Source organism: Pseudorca crassidens, chromosome 13 (assembly GCF_039906515.1).
Source record: "Pseudorca crassidens isolate mPseCra1 chromosome 13, mPseCra1.hap1, whole genome shotgun sequence".
In the NCBI taxonomy this organism is placed as follows: domain Eukaryota; kingdom Metazoa; phylum Chordata; class Mammalia; order Artiodactyla; family Delphinidae; genus Pseudorca; species Pseudorca crassidens.
The window spans coordinates 73113816-73128456 of NC_090308.1; the positions used below are offsets into that span (position 1 = coordinate 73113816).

The 14641-nt window shown below is 36.2% G+C and overlaps 2 long non-coding RNA genes across 3 annotated transcripts in view; both read left to right on the forward strand.

The window, feature by feature from the left end:
* LOC137204794 (uncharacterized) overlaps positions 1-2038 on the forward strand; it is a 54533-nt gene extending 52495 nt beyond the window's left edge. Inside the window, exons 3-4 of the long non-coding RNA XR_010933839.1 lie at positions 113-244; positions 1263-2038. This is a non-coding gene — a long non-coding RNA (uncharacterized lncRNA). The remainder of the gene's footprint in view (positions 1-112; positions 245-1262) is intronic.
* Positions 2039-7340: 5302 nt separating this feature from the next.
* The window catches only part of LOC137204799 (uncharacterized), a 42985-nt gene continuing 35684 nt past the window's right edge, over positions 7341-14641 (forward strand). For both annotated transcript variants that reach the window (XR_010933845.1, XR_010933846.1), the window contains exons 1-2: positions 7341-7470; positions 13865-13963. This is a non-coding gene — a long non-coding RNA (uncharacterized lncRNA). The remainder of the gene's footprint in view (positions 7471-13864; positions 13964-14641) is intronic.

A 14641-nucleotide genomic window follows, 5' to 3' on the forward strand; every position in this document is an offset into this window, starting at 1 on the left:
GTGACTAAAAGATGTTCTCTCTCACAGGAAGACCACGAGTAGAGTCAAGTTTTATGTATGGTTGGCTCTTTAAATATATGTGAGCCTTAGTTTATCAATACTTTCTCCACAGGAGGACAGCTGCCCTCCCTGCTGCCTTGCTAATTCAACTGAGCATGACCCCTTCACATCCGAAAGACACACAGACATCTACTCATTATATGAGTCGTGGTCTTCTCCTGATGCCAAGAAAGAATTTCATAAGGTAACACCTTTTTAAGAAAAAAAAAAAAAAAAGGCAGAGAAGTGGAATTTTCAGCAAATTATTTGACCTCATTTTCATAGGAATATTTAAAGTCTCATAGAAGTTGTTTGAGTTGTTTGAAGAAAGACATCCCAGAACAATCACATTATTAAAATGGACTGTTTTTAGGATGAAATTTAGTAGGGCAGAATAAATGAAATGAACAGATTTTAGTTAAACAAATACCATACGCTAACACATATATATGGAATCTAAAAAAAAAAATGGTTCTGAAAATCCTAGGGGCAGGACAGGAATAAAGATGCAGACATAGAGAATGGACTTGAGGACACAGGGAGGGGGAAGTGTAAGCTGGGACGAAGTGAGAGAGTGGCATGGACATACATACACTATCAAGTGTAAAATAGATAGCTAGTGGGAAGCAGCCGCATAGCGCAGGGAGATCAGCTCAATGCTTTGTGACCCCCTAGAGGGGTGGGATAGGGAGGGTGGGAGGGACTCTCAAGAGGGAGGGGATATGGGGATATAAGTATATGTATAGCTGATTCACTTTGTGATACAGCAGAAAGTAACGCACCATTGTTGAGCAATTATACTCCAATAAAGATGTTAAAAAAATTTTTTTTAAAAAGAACATAATCCAGTATCCATAAATGAAGTACTATTCCATCCAACATCACGGAAATAGTACACGAAGGAGTTTTTACATTCAGAAAACATTCAGACTTTCTATGGTAGCATTTTCCATAGGAATAGATAACAGTGAAACTCAAAAGCATGATTCTACAAAACTCTGATTTGAACATTGCAATCGCTTTCCTGTGTGAGGTTTGAGATATGTTACCTCCCTACAACTGAGCATCTGTTTTTATAAACCTAAAATGGCAGACTATAAAATGTCTTGTTACTGAAAGCTTCTTTCAAAATATCATCAGGGAAATTAGCTATTTAAAAGAAACTCCATGTTCCTATAAATACCTTGTTAGAAAGTCCTCAAGCTCTTTCCTGTTTCTTGCAGGAGAAGCAGCAAAAGAACAAGACAGCTCGAGCCAGACGACTCATTACACCAAGAGCACATAAGACACACAGATCAAAGAGAATCTTAACCTCTTCCAATGCTTTCTACAATACTCTCTTGCTTTGTGAAACTTAATTCCTTTGGCTTTCTGAAGGATTCTTCAGTAGACGATTTATTCAAAGAAAAATGGGTATGTTTCCAAAACAAAGATACGGAGATAAGGACACTTCAAATAAGATGGAGCCCAGGGGCAACTCAAACCTTATCCCACACCTACTTTTATTCTGTGCGGGAATAAAAATGTGGGCAAAGACAAGAAGTTCATCAAAGGACAACATTGACCTTGAATTTCTACCAAAGAAGATGATCAGTCTTCAAAACCTGAAGAAATTTCACAATCTTAGAGCCATACCTATTTTTTTTTTTTTTTTTTGGAAATTAAGGATTTCAACTCGAAAAGAGGAAAGAGCTTATCGTTGTGGTAGAAGCTAAGTAAATGTATTTTTCACATTTAAAGATCATGAGTAAGACTTTTGTCAAATCAACATACGTCTCGATGAAGAATCACAGGAGAAATGTGAAGAGAAACAAGGAAAAAAATTTTTTTAAAGTATATGTTTTCTGACATAAGGGCAAACAAAATACAAATGATTGTTTCATATAAGAAGAAAAAGGAAACAATGAAAATGAAGCCTCTTTACTGTGACTGTAAAGCTGAAAAAGACAAATTTGGGGATAGTGAAGAATAGAGAAGAGTGATGGAATCCAGTGGCCAGTTAATGGTAATGGCACTTATCCTAAAGGAATGTCTGGGAAAATGTTTCCAGTGGAAGCTGGTGCATGGCTGGTCCCCTGATGAAAATGAAAGTAGGGAACCCCAGCCAGCCAAGGTAGGAGCATGAGAGGGAACATTCTGCTGGCCAGGACAGATGATAAAAGCTGAGCCGCCACAATCAGTGCCAGGTCGGGGACAGTCTGGAGGGAGAGGACGCCAAGGTGGAGTCCGAGCTGGTAGGGAAAAAATACCCAAATCCCGAGTTAGAAAAGGCGAAACCAGAAAGGTCACTGAGGTACCCCTTACTCTTCAGCTTATGGATATCATGGTGGGACATTAAAATAATACTTCAGAAGTGCGTATTTTGATGATATGACCCAAACGAAATTGGGGGATTTTTTAAAAGTTACTTTAAGCAGTTTCTTTATTCAAAGAACATTCACCTAGAGCCTGTTCTTTGCTAAATACCAAGCTAGGTTTCAGGAATACAAAGACGAAAAGGAAGTCAGGACAAGAAAGGGTTTCAGTACTCTACTATGTTTAAAATAGATAACCAACAAGGACCTACTGTATAGCACAGGGAACTCTGCTCAATATTCTATAATAACCTAAATGGGAAAAGGATTTGAAAAAAAAAATAGATACATGTATATGTATAACTGAATCACTTTGCTGTACACCTGAAACTAACACAACATTGTAAATCGACTACAGTCCAATATAAAACAAAATTGTTTTTAATTTTTTAAAAATTAGAAAAGAAGATACAGGACCACTATTATTAGATACCACCAAGAAATCAAGATCAAACTTAAAAGTGTCCATTGGATTTGGGAATTAGAAATTGGTGGGTGATTTTAGCAGGAGTACTTTTAGTGAATGGCAGGGGCAGAAAAAAGAATGTAGTAAACTGAAAGATAATTTAGTAGTAGGTTCATGAAAAAAGGAGTACCTGTAAGTTTTCCATGTCCCTGGATGAAAGGAGGAAAGTAGGGTAGAAACTGAGGGGATATAGGGCTCAAATGGGTTTGGTGTTTGTTATTGCTGTATTGTTTTTCAAAAAGAAAATAGTAATTCAAATTGATAGTATTGTTTGATACATTATTTGATTTACCATAGTACTAGAGTAATGATAATTTAGGCTGGGGGAAGACCCTAAAGATGATGCACTTTTCACATTTTACAGATGAAGAGCTGAGGACCTGAAGTATAGCCAATATTTTATAATAACTATAAATGGAGTATAATCTATAAAGATTTTGAATCACTATGTTGTACACCTGAAATCAATATGATATTGTAAATCAACTATACCTCAACTGAAAAAACAAAAACTTAGGACCTGGAAGTTGTGATTTTCTAGTCATTCATTTTAAAACCTATACCAGCAGACATCATCTGGGAATATGTGACATTATGGGGGAATAAAAAATGCGATGATAATTTAGGACTCCTTTCCTTCCTTCCTTTCTTCCTGTCTTCCATTTCCTCCCAAAATTTGAAATATCTTCCTAATGCTACCCATTCTATATAAAGTATATTATTGAAGCTAATATCAAGATAAATTAAGGTGAAAATATATAAACCATAAGTTTTAATATAGCCATGGATTTAAGCCATATAATTAAGTGAAAAGTGCATTTTGGAATGATTTTATTGTTACATTTTACTTTGCTTTTGTGTACCTGACATTCACATATAACTCTTCTTATAAAAGGTAACTTGTTTTAAAGCTGGGCTTCCCTGGTGGCGTAGTGGTTGAGAGTCTGCCTGCCGGTTCAGGGGACACGGGTTCGTGCCCCGGTCCGGGAAGATCTACATGCCGCGGAGCGCCTAGGTCCGTGAGCCATGGCCACTGAGCCTGCACGTCTGGAGCAAAAAAAAGGTAATTTGTTTTAAAACTAAAACAAACAAAAACTGGACACTCTTCCTGTACAAATTCTTAGCAATAATTTTTAAAGAAAACTGGACACTCTTCCTATACAAATTCTTAGCAATAATTTTTAAAGTATTGTCATTAGAAACTATAGATCTTATACCTGGATTCTCTTCATTTAAAGTGTCAATAAAAGTACTAGTAAGCTGTAAGAATGCCTTAACCCTATACCAAATAGTAGACATTTTGTAGTGCTGAAAGCGTTAGCATTAAACATATTTAGTGCTTAAAAGCAGGCATTATGTGAAACTAGAAAAAAAAAACAGGTTTTAAAAACCTTATGTGACCTTCTGCTCTAATTGAGCCAAAATACATAAATTAGCGCACCATTGAACTTGTAGGAGGAAATGGCCTATTAGGTCACTTAGTATTTCCCTTACTAAATTTAAACAGTCCCCTACAGCATATTTTTTAACACTGTAAGTCTAGTTTTGAAAGTTTCACGTGATAATACTTTTCACCACATCCTTAAAAAGCTATTAATCTAGTTGAGCTTCATAGGAAGTCACTAATAATGTTGAACTAGAAGCTTTCCTTTCTTAACGTGATTCCACCAGCTTCCTTGCCAGGTATCCAGGTATCCATCTCCAGAACTCTTCTACTTCCCTTCTTTTTTTTTTTTCCTGAGTATTTGAGTTGTATGGAATCCACCTGAAGGAAAATTGCAAAAATGGCAGAACTTTGTCAATAATGAACTTCCTCTTCCTGCTTCTTCCCCAAGTTTAGACAATGACGATGAAATGTTGCCCCTTGTACTTGACATTATCTTGCCCTTGTCAACTACAAATTGGCACTTGCCATCTACCTCTACAGGGATTAAATCATGTGCTGCTGTATCTCTAATTTTCACCACCCCCTGAAAGGAGTTCAGGGTGGAGAGCAGAAATGAGGCACTCTGTGCTCTGAGAAAACTGGCAGAACAGGTCTTCAGATAGTTAGGTATTTTCAGGAGCTGATTTTATGGGCCCAATTCTTGTATCTCCTCATATCTAGAAAAGCACTAAAACTCTTCATGGTGATGAATGCTCCTCGTGACTAGCAAAAACCTTCTGCAAAAAAAATATGTGCTTGATTGCATGTACTCTCCCTTCACCAAAATCACATATATACTGACCTTCCCCTCTACCTCTTTGGAACAGTTTCTCAGAGCTATGTGAAATGCTGCAGTCCTCATTTTGCCCCAAATAAAACTTAACTCGCAACTCTCACGTTGCGCAGTTTTTAAGTCGACACCCTTTCCTTTCTTCTAACTGTAGTGTCCCCTGAAAAAAGGCTATGGGAGTTTAAAATTGTATTTACCATTCCTGAGAGATGGACTTTTTGTTGTTGTTGTTAGCCATATGCTTTCAGAAGCCTATGGGGAAAGCAGGGACTCTATTACTGCAGCTTGTTTAGAATAGATACAAAATGCCAAACCGATAATTATCTGAAGTGACTTTAGTCTCTTAATGCCTTCAGAGAGCAGAGACATACTTTGGGGCTTATACCTTGTGAGTGATAAGTCATTAATTTTTATTCTAATTGACGACTGAGGTAGTCATTCTGAAAGACAATGGAAAGACGATTTTGGAAATTTGGGTCAACAATTGCATAAGTGATATTTAAAACACTTACACTGATATATACCCATACATGTGTATATATGTGTGTATATATATAAAATATACATGCATACATATATGGGCCATTGTGTGCTAGGGCTGGCTTATACCTGCACAGGGGTTCAGATTGTTGAATTTTCAGGAATTTTGTGAAGCAGGTAAACACACCCATGATTAAATTATATAAGCTAACAAATAAATTATATTAAAACGAAGGTAAGCAATTCTAAATATTCATAGTTCCCTAATTTTTTTTTTTACTACATTTTGGTATTATCAGTGTTCTAGAGATTATTTATATTTACTGCCTCCATATGATGGAAACCCTATAAACTAGTGAAAACCTGAGCATTTCTTCCCAACACTGTGTTCAGTGAATTCATGGTGCTCGCTTGAAATCAGCAAATGCTACAAAGCAGGGCCCTTCAGCCCACCAAAAGCTGGTTGTTATGCATTTACTATCACACTACTGTTAACAAAATTATAAAATAACTGTATTTTAAAAAACGCTAAACATATAGTTAAAGAACAGGGAAGACATTGAATATCTAGCCACAGTTTTATCTGTTGTATAATGTCATTTTTGCATGTTCATTTTGATACCACTATACATTTAGCTGAATTCCATTATTGATTTATTTTAATAATATTCTTCATACTATAACAATTGTGATAGGACATACAATTTAAAAAATAAAATGAGAAAAATTAAAAATATAATCAGGCTTCCCTGGTGGCGCAGTGGTTGAGAGTCCGCCTGCCGATGCAGGGGACACGGGTTCGTGTCCGGTCCGTGAAGATCCCACATGCCACGGAGCGGCTGGGCCCGTGACACATGGCCACTGGGCCTGCGCGTCTGGAGCCTGTGCTCCGCAACGGGAGAGGCCACAACAGTGAGAGGCCTGCGTACTGCAAAAAATATATATATATATATCTATATAATCAAAATAAGGTTAATTATTAGAAGCAAAGTTATGGATGTCACTTTGTAACTTGAATAAAGGTTAATTCTTGTAAGTACTGATCTGGTTCCAAATTTTCTAGAAGCAAAATAAAAATGGAACTCAATTAATTATATTGCGCTCTTTATCTGAAGAGGCATTTATTTTTATTGCCACTGAATACAGAGGTAACACATTATATGGGCCATTCTGAAATGGGTATTAAATATTTTTTTAATGTTGTAAGTCTCTAGGGGCATTAAATTAAAACCTATAGGCTCCAAATATGTTTTTTGAATCAACAAATTCATGAGCAGTGAAATCAATTTTTTTTCTGATTACCCTTTATGTAAACCCAAGGTGTAACTTTTTAACAAATTGAAGGAATTTCTCTGACAGGGTTAGAGCTTAGAAAACAGAGAGAAGTGTTGATTTTTCGACAATATTTATAATCTTCTGTGTGCTACAGACTTAAATATTTTATGAAACAGATTGATTCCTGGCTTGTGAAACCTAAAACATAAAGCGAGAGATTTTTCACTATTCTCATTTTTACTATTCTCTTAAATGATAAAATTAAGTCCTAATCTCAATGACTTGCTCAAAGACACATAGCAAATAGGTGGGGATGTCTGAATTGCACCCATCCAGTCTGGCATTAAATGTCTGTTACATGTTATCAGGAGCTCAGTCTCAATCCAGAAGCCACATTATGTTTGCCAACTGGAAAGATATACATGGGCTTAAGATATCAAGTGCAAAAGAAGCCAAATTGACACTTTTTGATAGAAAACTTTGTGTACTAACTTATTTTTTCACAGATGGGTAAGCCAAACTTCCTATGCAAGGAGGTGGCCTACAGCTGTATTTTAGAAAAAAAAAAAAAAAAGACATTTCTCTATACAACGAGGCAAACTGTCCCAGAGGCCATGCAATAGAAAGCTCACAGACCAAGGTAAGATTCTTAAATTACACACACACACACACACACACACACACACACACACCCGTCAAGAGCATAGATGTTGTAAAATGTAGAAAAATACTGGGTCAATATTTGCAGATTCACAGGTTTGTTGTTATGATGCCACAACATTTTCTGTTTGTGTCTCCAGAATAAACTCATCCGTATGCCCTTATACACTCTCCATCTACTTTATGAAGGCAACGTAATCTTAATACCAAAACGGTATCTGGGGAATGTACAAAAATTAAACTACAAACCAACCTCACTATGAAAAAAGGCAGTTTTTAAAATAAAATACTGCCAAATAGCAATGTCATGAAATAATATTTTAAATAATGTTATTCTAGTAGTTCAAGGGGAGTTCATTATTAGAAATCTATCAGCATAATTTATGAAGTCAAAAAAAAGAAAAATATCCGTAAACCACAACAAAAGATGTTGCAAAGGCCTTCAATAAAGTCACTGAGAACTGTAACATTCTAGAGCATATGCAGAAGAAAACCACTTAAGTATGATAAAAATTTAGTGTGGCCCAAATCATATATGTGTTTAATTTATTCCCAAAGTTGATTTCATGTTCAGAAAAATAATATAAAAGAAGTCTGAAATACTTTCATGTTCAAGTGTCAAGAAAAATATCACAGGAAATTAAGATATAAGTGCTTCACAAGATCCAGATTTGAAAATGAAATATGAAATCTGGAAATATTACTGTAAATGTCTCTTTTTGGTGTGCATGGAGAAAATATTATTCTGGGAAACCATGAAAGCCACCTGACTTAAATTACAGAATATTTTATATCTGAAGTAGCAGTTCTGTGAACTTTTCCTTTGTATCTCAATTTTTGCTCAAGATAAATCTCAGCATAAGATTACTTCTGATACCTAAATATAAGATATGACACCATAAAACTCCTAGAAGAGAACACAGGCAAAACACTCTCTGACATAAATTGTAGCAATATTTTTTAGATCAGTCTCCCAAGGCAAAAGAAATAAAAGCAAAGATAAACAAATGGGACTTAATCAAACTTAAAAGCTTTTGCACAGCAAAGGAAACCGTCAACAAAACAAAAAGACAACCTACGGAATGGGAGAGGATATTTGCAAACGATGCAACCAACAAGGGATTATTATCCAAAATATACAAACAGCTCATACAACTCAATATCAAAAAAACAAACACCCCAATCAAAAATGGGCAGAAGACCTAAATAGACATTTCTCCAAAGAAGACATACAGATGGCCAACAGGAACATGAAAAGATGCTTAACATCGCTGATTATTAGAGAAGTGCGAATCAAAACCACAATGAGGTATCACTTCACTCTGGTCAGAATGGCTATAATCAAAATGTCTACAAATAATAAATGCTGGAGAGGGTGTGGAGAAAAGGAAACCCTCCTACACTGTTGGTGGGAATGTAAATTGGTGCAGCCACTATGGAAAACAGTATGGAAGTTCCTTAAAAAAATAAAAATAGAGCTACCATATAATCCAGCAATCCAGGATATATATCCAGAAAAAAATGAAGACTCTAATTCAAAAAGATACATGCACCCTAGTATCATAGCAACATTACTTACAATAGCCAAGACATGGAAACAACCCAAGTGCCCATCAACAGACGCTCGGCTTAAGAAGATGTGATATATATATATATATATATATATATATATATATATATATATATATATATACACACACACACACACACACATACATACATATACACACACACACAATGGAGTATTACTCCCATAAAAAAGAATGAAGGGTTTCCATTTGCAGCAACATGGATGGACCTAGGGAATATTAATGCTCAATGAAATAAGTTAGACAGAAAAGACAAAAATCATATGATATCAATTATACGTGGCTAAAAAATAATACAAATGTATCTATATACAAAACAGAAACAGACTCACAGACATAGAAAACAAACTTATGGTTACCAAAGGGGAAAGGGAAGGCAGGGAGGGGCAAATTAGGAGTATGGGGTTAAGAGATACACACTACTATACATAAAATAGATAAGCAACAAGGATTTACTGTATGGCATAGGGAATTATACACAATATCTTGTAATAACTTACAATGGAATATAATCTGCAAAAGAAAATCACTACGCTGTACACCTAAAACTAACACAATACTGTCAATCAACTATATTTCAATTAAAAAAATATTACTTTTGATTTTAATCAGGAATTCCAGCTACCCAGCAGCTGCTGCATCCATATGTGCTACTTCTGTGTTTATGCTAAAGTCACCTGCATCAGAACTCAGCACCTTTCAAGTTGCGCTAAGAATCCAGTCTCACACTATCAGTTCTAAGCAGTGTACAATTTACTGAAGATTTCACATGGGAGACGGGGGATGACCTTAATATTGTATATTCCTCAGCAAAGTATGTGATCAACCCCTGTCATTTCTCAGAAGTGTTCTTTTGGTGGTGTGGCACCAGGATAAAAGTCCTTTGATTTGCATTTCCCTGATGATTAGGAATGCTGAGCACCTTCTTAATGTGCCTGTTGGCCATCTGCACATCCTCTTTGGATATCTTGATACTGGTAGATTTGTGCTTTCTTCCTTTTTCTTCATCAAATTAATTAATTTTTTGTACACTTGATATTCTGAATGATACTTTTTAAAGAATTAGTATTTTATTATCTTCTTATAAAGAGAAGCAAACATGTTACCTTGAACTTGTAGAGGATATGTTCTAGCAAACATATTACCTTGAACTTGTAGAGGATAGATCTTTTGCTTTTCTCTTAGTTTTAGGATGAATCCCTTAGTCCTGACACCTTTTGTTCCTACAATGTAATCACGATGGGACTTCAATAGAAAGTCACGGTTTAAGGCCCTCTAACAATGCAGGACTCAACCCCAAACTCCAGTCTTTATTCTGCCTTTTCAGCCTTTTTTTAAAAAAATTTTATTTTATACTGGAGCATAGCTGATTAACAATGTTGTGTAAGTTTCAAGTGTACAGCAAAGTGATTCAGTTATACATATACATGTATCTATTCTTTTTCAGATTCTTTTTCCATTTAGGTTATTACAGAGTATTGCTTTTCACTGGGTTCCTTGAAGTTCCCTCCATTCCCACAAATACACTTACAGTTCAGCCAAGGCTTTCATGGAAATTAAGATGCAGACGTCGAGGTCTCCTATTCTGTGGCTGTTTCCTGTTTTGCATATTCCACCTCTATTTCTGGTTTTACTGGAAGCTCTAAAATCCATTCTCAGACAGCTTAAGCCAGAAAACCGTGGCTCTCTTTTTGAGTTCTAGCCAAACTGCGCTACATGGGCAATGGACTCTGCTCAGGAGTAAAGCTCTACAAATGTGAGTTCACTCAGTACAGTTCTTTTCTTTCAGAAGTATAAATCTCTCAACTCTCTGCCTACTATTGATAGTATTTTATCCTGACAGTAATATAAAATATTCAAATAAATAAATATAGCATAACTATATTAAATTCAAATAAAATAAATACATTTTATCCATCAGCCTCATTCATTTGAAAAATGAACCCTAGTTACAAAACATATAACTTGTAACTAATTATAGAAAAAAAAGGGAAATTATAGTGCAAGATACTGAAAGGTTTTTATCCCCTTTATCAGGGATTTTTGGGTGGAGATTTTTAAAAATATATCTTTTGCTTTTATAAAAAATTATTATATAAATGTGACAACAGAATTCTAACGAATTCAAAAGATATAACAAAGTATTAGGAAGAATCAAACAGTTGTACAAATGAGTTTTGAACTTGTTTCCCTTTGAGTCAGACTGTTTTTTATATATATATATATATATATATATATATATATATATATATATATATAATTTTTTTTTTTTTTTTTGGTACGCGGGCCTCTCACTGCTGTGGTCTCTCCCGTTGTGGAGCACAGGCTCCGGACGCGCAGGCTCAGTGACCATGGCTTACGGGCCCAGCCGCTCCGCGGCATGTGGGATCCTCCCGGACCGGGGCACGAACCCGTGTCCCCTGCATCGGCAGGTGGACTCTCAACCACTGCGCCACCAGGGAAGCCCAGACTGTTAAATATTTAACCATGACCAACAAAATTATTTTTGTTGAAAATTTTTCAAACTCCTGAGGAAGCTTCAGCCAAAAATGCAGAACCTATTTGCCGCATAATATTATCTTTGGTCTCAGACTTATTTCTCCTATTTTGTAAATGCAGTTATTCCTTATGTCCTTCCACATAAGGCTGTGATCTCATGTCTTTGATGATATTTATGTTGTGCCTTTTCATTGTGTTACCAAGTCCAAGCTCATACTGCTCGCCCCACGACGGGCAAATAAATTGAGAGATGAGTTGTTGGGACAAGGAATATTGACTTTATTCAGAAAGTCAGCAGATGGAGAACATGGTGGCCTCGTGTCCCAAAGAACCATCTTGCCTGAGTCAGAAGTCAGGCTTCTTTTATACTAAAACGAGAGGAAATAAAGTCAAGCATTTCCTGGTGCTAGTCAGCCTCTGCAGGGGATGTGTTCATTTCTTCCTCCCTGCAGTCATTCACAGGTGGGTCTGGTCAACATGTTTCCTGTGCTCTAAGCAAAGGTATTTTAGCTTAACACTTATTACCTGGGAGGCAGGGTTCCCAGAGATGGACCATTATGTATAATTTAAGCTTATAGGCAACATCCCTTTAGTGATTAACTTGTAATAGAATACAAAGTTTCTTCCCTATTACAACTGCAAGCAACAGAAGAATCATCATCAGAAACATGCACTGAAGGTAAACTCAACAAAATCATGCTCAGTTTTTCTACATGGTTGTATTTCTATAAGACTATTACCCAAATCTTTAATTCTAGTCTAAGTTAGACCAGAACCACAGAGCACCCTTCTAGCCCTACAGTCACACACTCTGTCCTCTCTCCTCTCTTTACATACTTGCACTAGAAATATTATTTCCCACTGGCCCTGCTCATATTCTTCAACTAGGAGCTGTGAAGAAAACCCATTACTGATTTAAACACACTTACAGCAGAAATATTTATATGAACAAATGAGTATTAGTACCGAGTCACTTATGAGACATAAAATGTGGAGAGAAGTGACATAGAACCTGGGAATAATGAGTGACCACTTGGACCATAGCTAGGTCTTAAAGAACAAATACTGGTAGGAAGAAGAGCCTGGAATAAAGAAAATAATTAGATGGGGATATTCAGTTGAGCAAAGCAGAGAGGTGTAAAAGGAATGTTATGTTTAGGGAAAATAAAATGAGTAGATCATCCTGGCTGATTCTACAATCAGAGGGTCCATTGAGAGAAAGGGAGATACTTCATGATAGAAAATATGCAATGGGGCTGGATTTATATTTTACAAACTTTTTATCCCCCCAAAAATCAGTTAATAAAGGCAAAGAGAAAATTCCTTTATCATATTGATTATTTTAACAGTTTCTATTTCTGAAAACTGCAATATTTAGCAGTGATCCTGTTGGAAAATAAATTCAAATTGTATCTTCTGTGAGCAAACATCTTTTGATGACTAAGCTGAACTCTGACTTTGTGTGGGCTTCTTGTTGATTGCCATTTTTAACTGAGAGTCAGTTCAGAAACATGAGTTTTATTTTCACAGCACAGATTACACAGGATGCTTCACAAAATCAATCCAGTTGAACAGACTCTCTTAAAATGAATCATAGGAGTCAGCAAATGATGGGTAGACAGGCCTTTCCCAACAGTCAATATTTTTTCTGTATTTTGACAGAATGTGTGGTGAATGGATGAAAGGATGGATGTCTCAGAGGAAATTTAAAGATAGCTCTTAAGACATAAGATGAATCCATTTATGGGGCCACAGAGTCAACAAAGTTGTAATTTGTTGTAACCTGAACTAAGACATACAATATCAAGGATGTATAGAAACGTTTAAATAATTTCAAAAAATAATTTTCTCTTATGTCAATTTACTGTAACTTGAATATTCTCATTAGACTATTCAGTGTTAACGTAATAGGTTTAGTAGATTTAATGTTCATACCAAAAGAGAAGATAAAGTGTTCATATTAAAAAAATTCAAGGGCTTCCCTGGTGGCGCAGTGGTTGAGAGTCCGCCTGCCGATGCAGCAGACACGGGTTCGTGCCCCGGTCCGGGAAGATCCCACATGCCGCGGAGCGGCTGGGCCCGTGAGCCATGGCCACTGAGCCTGTGCGTCCGGAGCCTGTGCTGCGCAACGGGAGAGGCCACAACAGTGAGAGGCCCGCGTACCACAAAAAAAAAAATAAAAATAAATAAAAATTTAAAAATTCAGTAATTCAACGCCTTTAAACAAATACTTATTAAGCACCTGTGTCGTATAAACCACTGTTTTTTGTTGTTATTGTTCTATAGACAAACAAAGATGGAAAACATACTGTTTGTGTTCTCAAGAAATTTACAATCTAATGATGGGGTCGAATGCCCAGAATGCTGGAAGAGAGGCAGAAAGTGGTAAGTGCCCTAAGAGGGCAAACAAAACATTATAGAATCACAAACAGTAGTAAAAGTAGCAGTAGGGGAGGAATTGTGAAGAAAGAGCGGAGAAGAAGAATTTTTTTGCTCTGGGCCAGGCTCTGTGCTAAACATTATATGCACATTACTCCATTTAACCTTAATAATTTTATGCCTTAAATACTACTGCTACATCAATTTTTTTTTTTTTAATGAAGAACCTGAGGCCTAGTGAGATTAAGTAACAAACTCCTACAACTGGAAAGCTCACATACTCAGATTTTTCTGACTTTAAATGTCCTCTTAAACCTGCACTATACTGCCTCCTAGGGGAAAGTTGCACAGAGATGGTATAATTATAACTCCCTTACATGAGGTGAAGATGAGGATAAGGGTATTCTGGAAAGTCACAAATATGAAAGAGAAGAGAACAACGTTTGTCCAGGAAATGCTAACAGTATAACAAACTCATAGTGTCAGGTGTATAATATTGGGTAAGATGTATAATGTATACACTTTACATACAGTGTTAAGTAAAGACTAGACTGGCAGAGCCTTGGTTCCCAGGAAAGTAGCTTGGATTTGACCAAGGGTATTGAGACTCCTTTCATATGGAAATAACAGTATTTGAATTACCTTTCTTTTTCTTTTTTTATATTTTCAAAATTGATATTACCA